This window comes from Pongo pygmaeus, chromosome 4, assembly GCF_028885625.2.
Source record: "Pongo pygmaeus isolate AG05252 chromosome 4, NHGRI_mPonPyg2-v2.0_pri, whole genome shotgun sequence".
NCBI lineage: Eukaryota > Metazoa > Chordata > Mammalia > Primates > Hominidae > Pongo > Pongo pygmaeus.
In genome coordinates, this window is record NC_072377.2 from 82,229,577 (window position 1) to 82,242,679 (window position 13,103).

Genomic DNA, 13,103 nt, shown 5'->3' on the forward strand with positions numbered 1-13,103 from the left:
GGTGGGGGCTACCAGAAATTTGCACCCTATGCAAATGGCACACCTGGCCCAACCAATCTTTTGCGCCCTATGTAAACCAGACACCACCTCCTCACCAGTCATCTATAAAACCCTCTGCATTTCACCGCAGATCGGCAACCTGTTTGGGACCCCTCTCTCTGCAGCAGAGAGTGCCATTTTCTTTCTTTTGCCTTTTAAATTTCTGCTCCTAACCTCATTCCTTGTGTGTCCACGTCCTTGATTTCCTCAGTGAGACAACGAACTTCAGGTATCACCCCAGACAACAAGGCCACTTCAGTGGGAATCTCCCTGGGGCTCTGTCCCTGCAAGCAGGGGCACAGCATGCATCCACAGAGCTCACTGGGCTCCAGGTGGGCCTCCACCTGGCCATTCTCCCTCACTGCCCCTCTGAGAGAGTGCGGCACAGTAGGAGAGCCATGCCCTCAGCCTTGTCCCTGAGAGAATCCTCAGACCCCAGGCCTGGCCTCCTGGCTGCAGGGATGAGGTGAGGAGCCAGCAAAGCCCAGGGCAGCCCCGCTAGGGCTGCAGGTCCCAGAAATCCCCAGGGTACAGGGGGCCAAGGTGAGGCTGAAGAGCGACCCTTTCCTCAGCAAGTCAAGTCACCCTCAGGAACACACAGCTGGAGGACTGAGGGAGACAGGTGAGATGTGTGTATAGTGACAAGGACAAAATAGGAAGATTAGAGCAAGACATCATGCCATTGCTGCACGTGAACTAAAGGCAGAGAAGATGACTTGGGACGGGAGGTGGAGGGGAGAGTCTGACTTTGCCTTTGATTGTCTCTTGCAATTCCAGGTGGAGATAGGAGAGACTCAGAATGGTGGAAGTCAATCTACCTCCAGTGGCAGATATGCCCCACGTGAGAGGGGCAGGCTGGCAAGCACTCTTCCCTGGCTCTAGTGAAGGGCACTGAGGGGGTGCTGACGACAATCACTGACCACTCCCACCAGTGCCAGGGCAGCAATGGCTTGACCTGCCCATTCAGAGTCCCTTCTTATGGCAGCTTCCCACGTGGCTGTCTTCCAGATATAGTTTGTCCTCTTACCTCAAGCCCCCAACCTGTGAGAACTTCAACACCCCAGCTGCTGTAGACAGTAAACTCCAAGAGGGGATCATGTGTCTCCCCCACAGGCAACACCGCATCCTTGCACAGGCATCTGGCACACAGAGCAGGTTTGCAATAAATATCTATTGCATGACACCTCAGAGGGTAAAGCAGAGCTCAGGTCTTTGGTTTTGCATCATTACAGGTAGCATATTTTGAACACAATATACAAAAGCAAATCAGCTTCAGCACTCCTGAATTGACATAGTAGGGGACGGGGTAGACATAAAAAAAAAAATCTCTAAATGAAAACTAATAGTGGCTTTCTTATAGGGCTACCATTTTTACAGTAAAACTTTAGCTGGGAAAACCTCTGTTGTGATTTTTGTCAATAGGATGTATATGTAGTAGTTGTCTGAATCTTCAAGTAGCTGATATGTGCAGATGCAGTGAAGGAGCCACAGCTTGCTGACCGCAGCAGTTTTAAAGTGACTCATCAGCAAGGTCAGGCCACCTTGGTGGGAAAGTGGGGCCAAAGGCAGAAAAGTGTGCCAGGAAGTCCCAGGCCATCTTCTTACACACACACACAAACACACATATACATACACACCCCCCAAAACAGAAAAAAAAATCCAGCTGAAATGAACGCATTTAGCCTGCATTTAACCGCATTTTAGTCTGCTTTTCAGTAACCAGGACAGCGACTAAGCTTTTCTTTCTTGTCTTTTCTTTTTTTAAAAGAAAACATTCCCTAACCAAAATATGGAATTCATCTGCATTATAATCCCAAGTGGAGAGTGCATGCATTTCCTCTGGATCGTGCATCACTCACTCCCACTCTCTCTCATTTCTCATGGACAACGAATGGAAACACTCCCTTGTAGGAATTTCAACCGCCTCTTTGAGACAGATGTTTTGGAAACCACTGACAAGCTGCTTGTCACTGTGAGGCGAATCATACACTTTCACAACCATTTGGTCCAAAACCACGCAGACAGCGCTTCTTCACATCCAGCTCCAATACGATCTGCAGGGTATTAGATGGCTGATACTTAGCCACTTCTTCGTGTCCCCCTTACCCAACACATTTCCCATCAGGAGGCAACACCAAAGTCTCTATCTCAGCAAAGTCGCCATTGTCTGCTATAGAATCAAGAGTAGGATTTCTCTGTGAACATCTAGCATGGTCCAAGCCTTCAATGAAAACACTACTTTCAGGAAGAGAGTTAGGCACTTGGGAAAGAAAATGAACATTTTTAAGCCACCAGGGTACTGTTCATAAATTTCTGCTAGGCAAATGGGGACCTCATGGCTTGAAAGAGTTATTATTCAATACTTCCCAAGCACCCACATAAGTTCATGTTTCTCCCTGAGGGCCTCACTTGCTCCATGAGACAAACTCACTACAGCTTTCATCTTGTTTAAAAAGACTTGGTGTGATGCGTGGAGGCAGATCATTCGAGCCACCTGGATGTGCTGTGAAATAGTTTCTCAAGCAGTCCCAGCTTTTCCAAATGCACCTATCAAAACAAACCTAAATGCCTGTTAAATTCACTCTTTAGGAGACCTACTTTGTTCCAACAGAGTCAACTGACCGAAGATAACTTTCTGCAGAATCTAAGACACTTGTCTGAACAATCTTATTGGCCAGAATAAAGAATAAGACACTGGTTCATATACATTTGGAAGGGCATGAAGTCAGTCAGGGGCAGACCCACAAAAAGACTCATCCTTACTTCTCAGCCTTTAGCTAAGGCCATGATACAGAGGCTGAAATGAAGAAACTAAGATACAAACTGAGAAAAATACCCAAACTTTAAAACTTAAAACCTGTGCAAAGGTTATTCTCCTATACCTTGGTCATGTTACTTGCTGCTGTGGCCTCGAGAGTTCTAATTTCTACGGTACCACTAAAAACTCTGGAGTGACCGTCTGTGAACCATTAAACCCAAGCACAAACATACACTTTCAGGGCTGTACATGTCTGCATAGTTTTTGCACACATTGTTAAGATTATACTGCTGGCTCATTTTCTCTATATTCTCTTTTCTACGGTAAGGATCATTTACATGCAACATTAAATTTCAACTTTATATGGGGCAATTTTTGAGTGGATTGATCATAAAGCCACATCTCTGGCAGGAAAGACACTTTTCAAAGTAGCCGTTCTTAGGCACTCCACTCACCAAAACCATGAGAGGGACACGGCAGCAGTGTATGCAAGGGCATCGGCTCTAGCCAAGAGGACCTATCCCCACCTCCACTACTTTATCCTTGGGCAAACCACTCAACCTCAAGCCTCAGCTTCCCCATGCATGAAATAGGGATAATAATAGAACCTACATTTTGTAGGACGAGCAATACATCCTAGAAACAGTGATCAACAAATGGAAAGCTCTCCATAAACGATATTTTTAATCACATGATTCTCAGTAACCTCAACTCCAGGACTTGCTAGTGCTTACTTAGAACACCACAATCTGGCAGAATCGCCTGCACATATGACTAGAATTGGCCTCCTGTCTCCTTGCTACTTAGAGGTCACAGTCTGCATCTTCTGTTTATATTGACTACGAGTTTCCTGATGACATAGTAGTCACACAGAAACATCTATTTGTTTAGTACTTTGCTTTTGGCTGCTTCCAAATGTCTGTGGATTGATCGATGCAGATCCCAGAAATGTAATCATTAGTTGCCTGGCTAAAGAGGTTTCTCTCTGTTTGTTTTTATTAGAAGTCAGTCCTCTGAACCTGTGGTTTGCAAACTTTCTTTTTGAGCATGAAACACTGTTTACAGAATCTGACAAACCCCAGTTCTGCATATGAAACAGATGAAAGCAGAGCTGTACTGGTTAAAAAAAAAAAAAAAAGTAGGGGGTTGAGGAGGGTCCCCTTGGCCCCCCATCACCTCCAGGTAGCTCCTAAAATGTCCCTAGAAAGTGGAACACTCTGTGGAACATGCTCAGAAGGGCGCTGATCTAAACCACTCTTCCAATTTCCATCTTATGGCCTAGAAATGCCACTCAGCCTGAACCCTAAGAGGCTCACCGGGGCACTCCTGCTTCTCATCTCACGGCTGCATCAGTAACAACAGAGGCAGAGCCCACAAACCACGATCTCGTGCTTCCTAAATGTTCCCAACATGGCTGTGGGCTGGGCAGACACACAAACCCTTCCTTTCTTTGTTTTACTGACTACACATTGAGTTACATCAACTCCCCAAAAGCAATGCCCTAGGACCACAGTGTTTACATGGCCGTGCCAGCCAGCACACATGACGTCCGATATCATTACTCTGGGCTTCTGGAGGAGCCATAGTGCATTTACGCTTCTTTATACTCACTGAGCAGTGGCATGGAAGCCAAGGTCAATCCAATCTATCAAAACCTCACCAAAATTTTAAAATAATTTCCAATGAAAATGCCTTTCTCATGGTGGAATACACAGTCCTTCCAATGTCTGTGAAGTACCAGCACAGTTTCCACACATATGAAATATTAACAGGGACAAAAAAAAATTGAGAAATTCAGAGGAGGGGATCAGGATAACAAAGCAGCTGGAGAAAGTCATTGCTTCAGAAAGCACCAGGACTAGGAAGCAGGCCCCGCCTCCTGGGTTTAACTGCCGCTCAGCGGAAGCATGACGTAGCTCTCACTGTGGGAACCCAAGAGGTACAGGGGGCCTGTTCAGGGTGGTCTGAGGGAGACTGGCCAGGAGGGTTGGGGCTGGAGCCAACCAACAAGATATCCCAACCCATCGTGAAGAAAATATTTCCTCCTCAGGAAAGGCCGCTACATCTCCCCAGGGAATGGCTGGAAGACTCCCAGCCTGAGTCATTCGGAAACAGATTTACAAAGCACTCGGGAGGATCCTGAGGGAATGATCAGGCCGTGTCGGAGGAAGAGCCTTCATGACCAAGTGGGTCTTTTCCAGCTCCAGCTCCAGCTCCCATGACTGCAAGATCCTTCTGGTTCTTCCCAACTCACTCTGGCCAGCACGGCTGTAGCATGACTGTCATGATCCTTGGCTCTGAGTGTTTTAAGGCCTGGATGTGGCGATGCAGTGGCTCTGGCAGAGGCCTCCCGGCTACGGTACATAAGCTACAGTCCGCACTTCCACGTAAAGAGCTCCACCCGGCCTTGGGGCATGGAGAAGATAGTGGATGTTGTATCCAAGGAGCTAGTACTGGCCCAGGCCCAGGCCCAGTCCCAGGCACTCACCTGTCCAGCCTCCATGGGGAGCGCCCACCAGCAGCCCTCTCACATTTCCGCATCTCACCAAGGGCCTGCTGAAAACAGGCCCCCTGTGACATCTGCTAATCAGAGTTGCCCCTGGAGCCAGTAATAATTAAACTTGGTCTATGAAAGGAACACTGGAAAGGTCTCCCATCCCACAGCTGGTCAGCAAACAGAGCAGATGGGCCGTATCCACAGCCACGTCTGTGTAAATCTAATTATTCATCTGTCAGAATGAGCCCTAAGTGACACTGGTCACCCTCACAGGTAGCTGTCAGCCCTTGGGAAGCCATTGCTGGAAGCAGCTATGAAGGCTAGAACTTCTCCCTCAGCTCCCCTCACCTTTCCTAGGCAGCACTGGCAGACTTATGCTGGATCACGCACCCTGGGATTAAATGCCATTTTCTGTGCTGTTCCTCAGGTGCCAAACATATTATGTGCTTGTTAACTATTCACTTGATTCAGGTTTCTGGAAAACTCCTATCCAGAAATTTAGTTTTAAACCAGAAAAGCCTCCTAGAAAGTATCAGATTAGATAAAAAATTGTATTTTTCTGTCTTGTATCAGCATTTCTATTGGGTGATACTGCTTATGTTGGTCTTATCTGTTAACTATTGTTGAGTAACAAAGTGCCTTAACATTTCATAGCTTAAAATGCCTGATTATTTCTCACAATCCCAGGGTTCGGCTGGCTGTTCCTCTGCTGGTTTCTCCTGGGCTGGCTCACGATGACTTTCAGCTAGGTCAGCTGTGCAGGAAGGCCCACAAAGGCTGCCTTCACGTGTCTGGCCACGAATGCTGCCTGCCAACAGGGGAACCTTGGCTCTCCTCTGCAGGCCCCTTATCCTTCTGGGGCGAGACTGGCATCCTTACACAGAGGTCTCAGAGCAGAGTTCCAAGAAGGTGAAAGTGGAAGTAGTCAGACCCTTTGAGGCTGAGACTCTAGAACTTACACAACACTTCTGCCACATTTCAGCCATGAAGGGAAGTCAGAAGGCCAGCCCAGACCCAAGGGGCAGGGAAATAAGACTCCAGTTATTAATGGCAGAGTGAAAAAGAATGTGCAACCATTTTTAATCTACCACATGTCAGCATCTCCCCAACTGGGTCAGAGTTATAGGAGTTCTGGGGCAGGGCGGTAGGTACTCTGAGATCAAAGCGATCCCAGGACAGACACTGAGTCCTGTATCCCCTTGAAGAGCCACAACACACATTCACATGCTGAAGACTCTGAGTAGCCCTGCAATAACAATAAATTCTGCTCGATTTTCTTTCATCATGAGTAAGTTTATAGAGGCGGAGGAAGACCACTTTCCTGTAACACGATTTTGGAAAGTCTGGTCATGAGCTCCGGATTTTTAGAACAGTTCCAGTTGAATATATTTTGTCTTGCTGCCTTAATACATGTCCCATAAATGTTGCATCCATGTCTAAAATACCTTCCAATATGTGGAGGTAGCACACAATATGGCAATTCCTGAGTTGGGGTTATGACTCTAACGGTCACCACAGTGCATCTCTCCAGTAATTAGACATTAAGAAACTTCCACTCAAAATCATCTTGATCCTTGAAAAACTTTCCTATAAGTTATATGCAAAAAACTGGGGGTTGTTTTCTTCAGGTACAGTATTTCTGAGCATTGACAGAAGTCTTGATTCCTACAGAACAAATGTTACAATTTACCCTGAATAAATTCCACGTTTGAAATTCAATAACAATAACATAACCCATAGTGGATCAGGAGGCCAGGCTTGCACACAGGCTACTGGACCACTAGCAAACCACGCTACTTCTTACCTGCCTGTTGGCCAGCAATCTGGAGCCTCCCATACAATTTTCTACTCCTTTGAAAAGAAAAGCCTCATCCATCTTCACAACCAGGTTCTCCACTTTCAACAGGCATGGCACGGAAGACATTGAACTAATATTCTTGTCATGAGAACATCATGATCCCAATAGTGGGTGAAGATTCATGAGAGGAGGGCAAACTCAAACCAAGGATTCAGGCCATTATGAAGAGAGCTCTCACAAGACCAAGAACTGTCAAGAGCAGTCTCAATTCAGGGCCCAAACTCCACAATAGTCCCTATGCGTGGAGAGGGAGAGCACCAGAATGCAGTGAAGGCACAGGGAGACACTGGATGCTGAACACGAGACTGAAAAAGGATCCTCTTTACTTCTGTTTTATTTTTATTTATTTATTTATTTTGAGATGGATTCTCACTCTGTTGCCCAAGCTGGAGTGCAGTGGCGTGATCTCAGTTCACTGCAATCTCCGCCTCCCGGGTTCAAGAAATTCTCTTGCCTCAGCCCCCTGAATGGCTGGGATTACAGGTGCCCACCACCAGGCTCGGCTAATTTTTGTATTTTTGGTAGACACGAGGTTTTGCCATGTTGGCCAGGCTGGTCTGGAACTCCTGATCTCAAGTGATCTGCCCATCTCAGCCTCCCAAAGTGCTGGGATTACAGGCGTCAGCCACCGTGCCCAGCTATACTTCTGTATTTATTCTCATATTGGAGAGAATAACTGACAAAGGGAATAGAGAGAATTTATTTTTATCTTGCTGCTGAAACAGCTTCTTAGAATGAGTGATTCTTACCTCATTTACTAAACAATGGTGATTCACCAAAAGACACACAGCAGTCAGTGGCCAATTTACTAACTTGGACTCAAAACATCCTACCATTCCTTCTTGGGTGTCAAATATTTTTAAACCTTTTTCTTACATTGTAAAATCATCATGGAAACATCTCCTGGAAGCCTAACTGCAATTTCAAAGGATGGAATAAAAGTGAATCTAGAGGAACGGGGATTTCCGTGGGAAAAAACACCTCATAAATGATAAAAGAGGAAGTAGAAATTTCTAAGGAATTGTGAGTGCATTGGTCTAAGAAATAAACAAGGTAACTTCTTGGAAGAGTTCCATAGCAAAGTCATTTGGGGAGCCTTTTTGAGAATGGCTGAACATCAAATCTTATGGGCAATTTTGAATTTAAAGAGCCAAGAGATCAGTCAGTCCAAGACTTGGTGAGACGGTAATTGGACCTACTGTCCTGGGGGTTCCTAGGTTTGTATCTGGGGGCCATTTCAGCTCCTGGTCCTAATTCACCCTGAGAAGTGGCTGCAGGCCCTGGACACCACCTTGAGCTCTCTTTCCCTCTAACAACGTAGCTATTCAATCAGAAATAAAAGACTGTTGGGGCTCAGAAAACAACACCCCAAAACGAAGGCCTAGCAGCAGCCTTAGAAACATGAAGTTATTCTCTTTCTCCTGTCCTCCTATGTCTCAGTCCCATTCTCCCGAGGCAGGCCACAAAAACTAGAATCCCACTTCCCCAAGGCGGGTTATAGAAGCCAGAGCCCCCTTTCCCAAAAGCCAGCCATTAAACCTAAACATATTCTATGTAAAAACCGGCCTTAAAGAAATTTTTTGATCTACCTTTTTTGACTGTAGGTCCTAAGACCCTCATTGCAGAGAGGGTCCTGCCCCACACCCAGAAGAAAGGAATGCATGCCCAGAGAGGCCAAGAGGAATCTAGACAGGCTAGGTTTCCCCACTCAAGCTATTAGCATTAGATCATACCCTCTTGTCAAATCATATATCTACATGCCTGTTCATACTCCGTTGAACCTATGCACAAAAATGGACAATTTCCCCTGTATCTTTGGGTCTTCATTCTGAAGGCACTCATGTATACATGTTTGATAAATTTGTACGCCTTTCCTCCTATTAATCCATCTGCCTCATGTCAGTGATTTTGTTTTTGTTTTTTTTTTTTTTTTTTTTTGAGACAGAGTCTCACTCTGTTGTCCAGGCTGGAGTGCAGTGCCACGATCTCAGCTCACTGCAAGCTCCGCCTGCCAGGTTCACACCATTCTCCTGCCTCAGCCTCCCTAGTAGCTGGGACTATAGGCGCCTGCCACCATGCCCGGCTAATTTTTTGTATTTTTAGTAGAGACAGGGTTTCACCGTGTTAGCCAGGATGGCCTCGATCTCCTGACCTCGTGATCCACTTGCCTCGGCCTCCCAAAGTGCTGGGATTGCAGGCGTGAGCCACCGCACCCGGCCATGTCAGTGATTTTTTTAGCTAACCTTTGGGGGCCAAGGGCCCTGGCCTCTACAAGACAAAGACAACTAAAGGGATTTAGCTGCTTAACGTAATAAGGGGGAAACCTGATGCCAACTTATTCCTTTGTTTCCTTTCTCAATCCACATACTGAAGGATTCTAAGAGCAGGTATGCTCCTCTGGCACGGCCAAAGGCACCAGCACACTAATGCTATGAGAGAACTACTGCAGGGGGGAAAGAATAAGCACGATCAATTCTGTGTACCATTAAATCTAGCTAGATGCAGGGGATGTAGCACATCTAGGACTTGTTGGAATGACAGAAAATATACGGCAAATAAATAATAAATATTTCAGGTATAATATTGTCCAAGGGCATAAAGCATGTCAATTTCTCCTTCAACAAAGCGTCACGGGCTATACAGAATGGCCAACCAGCCATGTAGCACAAACTGTTGGTTTCGCTATCCAAATGCCACACCTTTGGGACTTGGAACCCCGCAGAAGTTCTGCAGGCTCCATTAATCATCCTGCACCTAAGTTGTTCCTACGATGGCAGGATGTTTGGTGGAAATCTGGACATGAGTCAACAGAAATGGGCTGGCCACAAATGGTGCATGCCTTTGGACATTCGTGTGGGAGAAATGGTAAAAGCAGGGACAAAGCTTTCAGGACTTTCACAAGGTGACCTCTCCTGCCTACCTTCACAACTTTGCCACCTCATATATCTGTCACCCCAAACCACTCACTACTTTCTGACCACACTCTGCACTTCCGCATCTCCTTGCCTTTGCCCACACTTGTCTCTGCCAGGACTGCCGTTCCCCTCTTTCATCCCTTGGCAAAAGCTAGTCATTTTCAAGGCCCAGTTGAGAAGTCATGGCTCCAGCATGCCTTCTCCAACTGGCAGAATTGTTCCCTCCTCTGTCCCCAATATAATTACTTGACCACAGCAGCAGTGACTTCTCTGCTTGTCCTCTCATGGCTGGGTTGGGAGCCTTTAAGGACAAGGACACTTTGGTATTGTTGCTCTAGCATCACACAATAGCTCTAAGTGATTAAATATCTGTAGTGTCCAGATCATATCCCCTCACCCCCTACATGACAAGAATGGAAGAGCTGATAGGCTATTAGGATATATTTTCCATGTTGTATCACCAAGGATTCTGCGTTAATAAAATAGGAATAGAAAACACACAGCGCAGAAGGATTCTTAAGGTCCACTGACAGCACTGATTCCACCTTCTTTCCTTCCCCAGGAATTTCCCCAAGTAATGAAGGTAGCTCTGCTCAGACTTGGCTGGCCACAGACTTCCGTCAGATTTTTGTTTTCTTCCAGATCTGACTACGTGGAAAAAATACCATAATTTCCTTGTGGACCTAGTTATAATTCTGTAGGCTGATTAGCTCTGAGGAAATTTCAACCCTTCAAGGAGCCCTGACAATTCAGTTGTCCCATTTGTGATTATAATGGTTTGTCAGTGTTTGTTGTTGAGGCACAATATGTCATTTGGGGAGCAACATTTAGACACCTCTCCAAGATTCTCCCTGCATTCCCCATTTCAGGATCAGTGGTATCAAATTCTTACCTCTTTTACATTTACTCCAGCCTTGATCAGGCGCTGATCTATTTTAAGTACATTCCACTGGAAATGTCTGCATGTGCTTCCTTCTTGACGACTGAAGTGTCTCCCTTAGACAGACTTGTCTATCAGTGTTGAAAACTTACGACAGTGCAAGGGGCAGACACTGTGCATGCTTGCTGCACCTCAAGCCCCCGTTCCTGCACACGCTTACAGCGAGCACCCAGGACTTCCACCTGAGGGCTCTCTGTCGGCCCTTAAGTGCTGGTCTCAGAAGAAGTGTTTAACGACAGAGACGAGTTGGAGAGGACATATCCCAGATCTTGCTGGCCCAGCTGGGATAATTCTGACGGACGTCTCATAGAATTCACTAGAGATGGAGCCTCAGGTACCCACAGCAGCAATGCCATCTCTTTATTGGCTCTCTTCTCCTATTTCACACCCCTATTCCCTTAACAACGTTTTCTGGGTTTACCTCCCAAATCACCTACTTGCACTTGAATCCCTGCTGCAGAATCTGCTTTTGGGGAACCCAACCTAAGAAAAGTACCAGACTAAAGCCACTTGATACAGATAAGGGAAGGCAGACCCAAGGGCAGCCCCATCATCAGGTATAGGAAAGATTTTCAGCAAATAAAACACTGCCGTGGCTTATTCATGCTGAGGAAACTTTCTGTGTCACAGCCATAAGGAGCCTCACAGCCTCAGGAAGTGAACTGAGCTGTCTCAGATCTTCGGGAATTGTGTGTCATCTGTGTTCTAAAAACGGATTGGATTTCAGGGGCCATTTCCAACTTCCATGGTATTAAATTTCCTTTTATTCTTCCCAGCACCATATTTCCAATAAGCCCTAAAAAAACTTACCCCTGGGGAAGGATATTTTGCGATCTTAATAAAGTCTTCCAATCCTTAGGAGACAAATCATCATATTTTCATCTCAAAAATATTAATTTTACTCCCTTAAAGAATCTTATGAAAATATTTGTATTTCTTGCCTGAGTTCCCTGGGAGGTAAGCTGAAAAACTAGCTAATAAAGGATAATTCCAATGTAACCAAAAAAATACATACTGAAATATGGAAATAATTAAGGTCCCAAGAAAACATCAAGTCTTCAAATCAAAAGCCCTTTAACTAGAAAGTATTGTCCAGGGACTGACATGATTACTATACATTAGACAGTATTATAGGCATGTTTTGCTTTAAACCAAGCCAGGAGGTAAAAACTTAATTTCTAGAAATGGTAAATTAATAGGTGAGAATTCACTCCATACAGAGAATTTAAAATAGATTCCATTAAAGTAGCATACCCTGCAAAATATCAACTTTCATTTGTTTTAGAGAAATCTAGTTTATCCATTGTGTAAGACTATTTCTAATTGGGAAAACAGACATTCACTCATTCTGGAAGTGAAGCCTGGACTAAGAAAGGAAGAACACGGAAGGAGGACAGACAGGGATTCTGTCTGTGGGCAACCAATGGGATGTGGGCAGAGGGAGAAAGAGGGATTTCTGGTAGATGGGGTAAAAGGTCTTTCTACTGGAAGTGGGGACCCAGGCCACAGGGCCAGTCAAGAGAGAAGGAGAGTTTTACTTGGGGGCATGCTAAATTAAAAATGTCGGTGGGACACCAGGGGAAGACCTCAACAGGCAGCTGGCTGGATGGGTCTGCACCTGGAGGAGACGGCCTGGCCTGAAAGTAGCAGCTGAAGCCACAGAGTGGGCTGGAAAAGCCAGAGGATGCGAAAAGGTAAGGGAGAAAAGGGGACCAAAGATGACCCAGAGACCTGATGAAGGGGCAGGCAAAAGAAGTCAGCCAGGTAGACTGAGAAGAAACATCAGGAGAGGAGAAGCAGGTGAGAAGCACTTCATGGGGTCCATGAGCCAACATGTTCTGTTTCTTCTTCTTCTTCTTCTGACAATAGAAGTGATACCTTGTCTGCCCTGAACAGGCAGAGTGGAATCAGAAGTACCAGGGCAGGATGAGGGTGACAATGAGGGGTTCATGAGGTGTGGGTGAGGTGGGACAGGGGCACCCACTGGGCAGGGCTAACTTTCCAGATGGGAGCAGTCACAACCAAGAAGCTGCATGAGAACTTCGAGCTGTGTTCCCTTTGATACTTCCACACCTGACTTCCCCTCAAATGTAGGA

General features: G+C 45.9%; 1 protein-coding gene across 12 annotated transcripts in view; it reads right to left on the bottom strand.

Moving 5' to 3' along the window:
* Window positions 1-13,103, bottom strand: part of LHFPL2 (LHFPL tetraspan subfamily member 2) — a 157,761-nt gene that overhangs the window by 57,760 nt on the left and 86,898 nt on the right. The window contains exon 3 of one of the 12 annotated variants that reach the window (XM_063664937.1): window positions 1,067-1,178. The exons of the other annotated variants lie outside the window; for them this stretch is intronic. The gene's annotated coding sequence lies outside the window, so the exon portion shown is untranslated. The remainder of the gene's footprint in view (window positions 1-1,066; window positions 1,179-13,103) is intronic. 12 annotated transcript variants of the gene reach the window in all.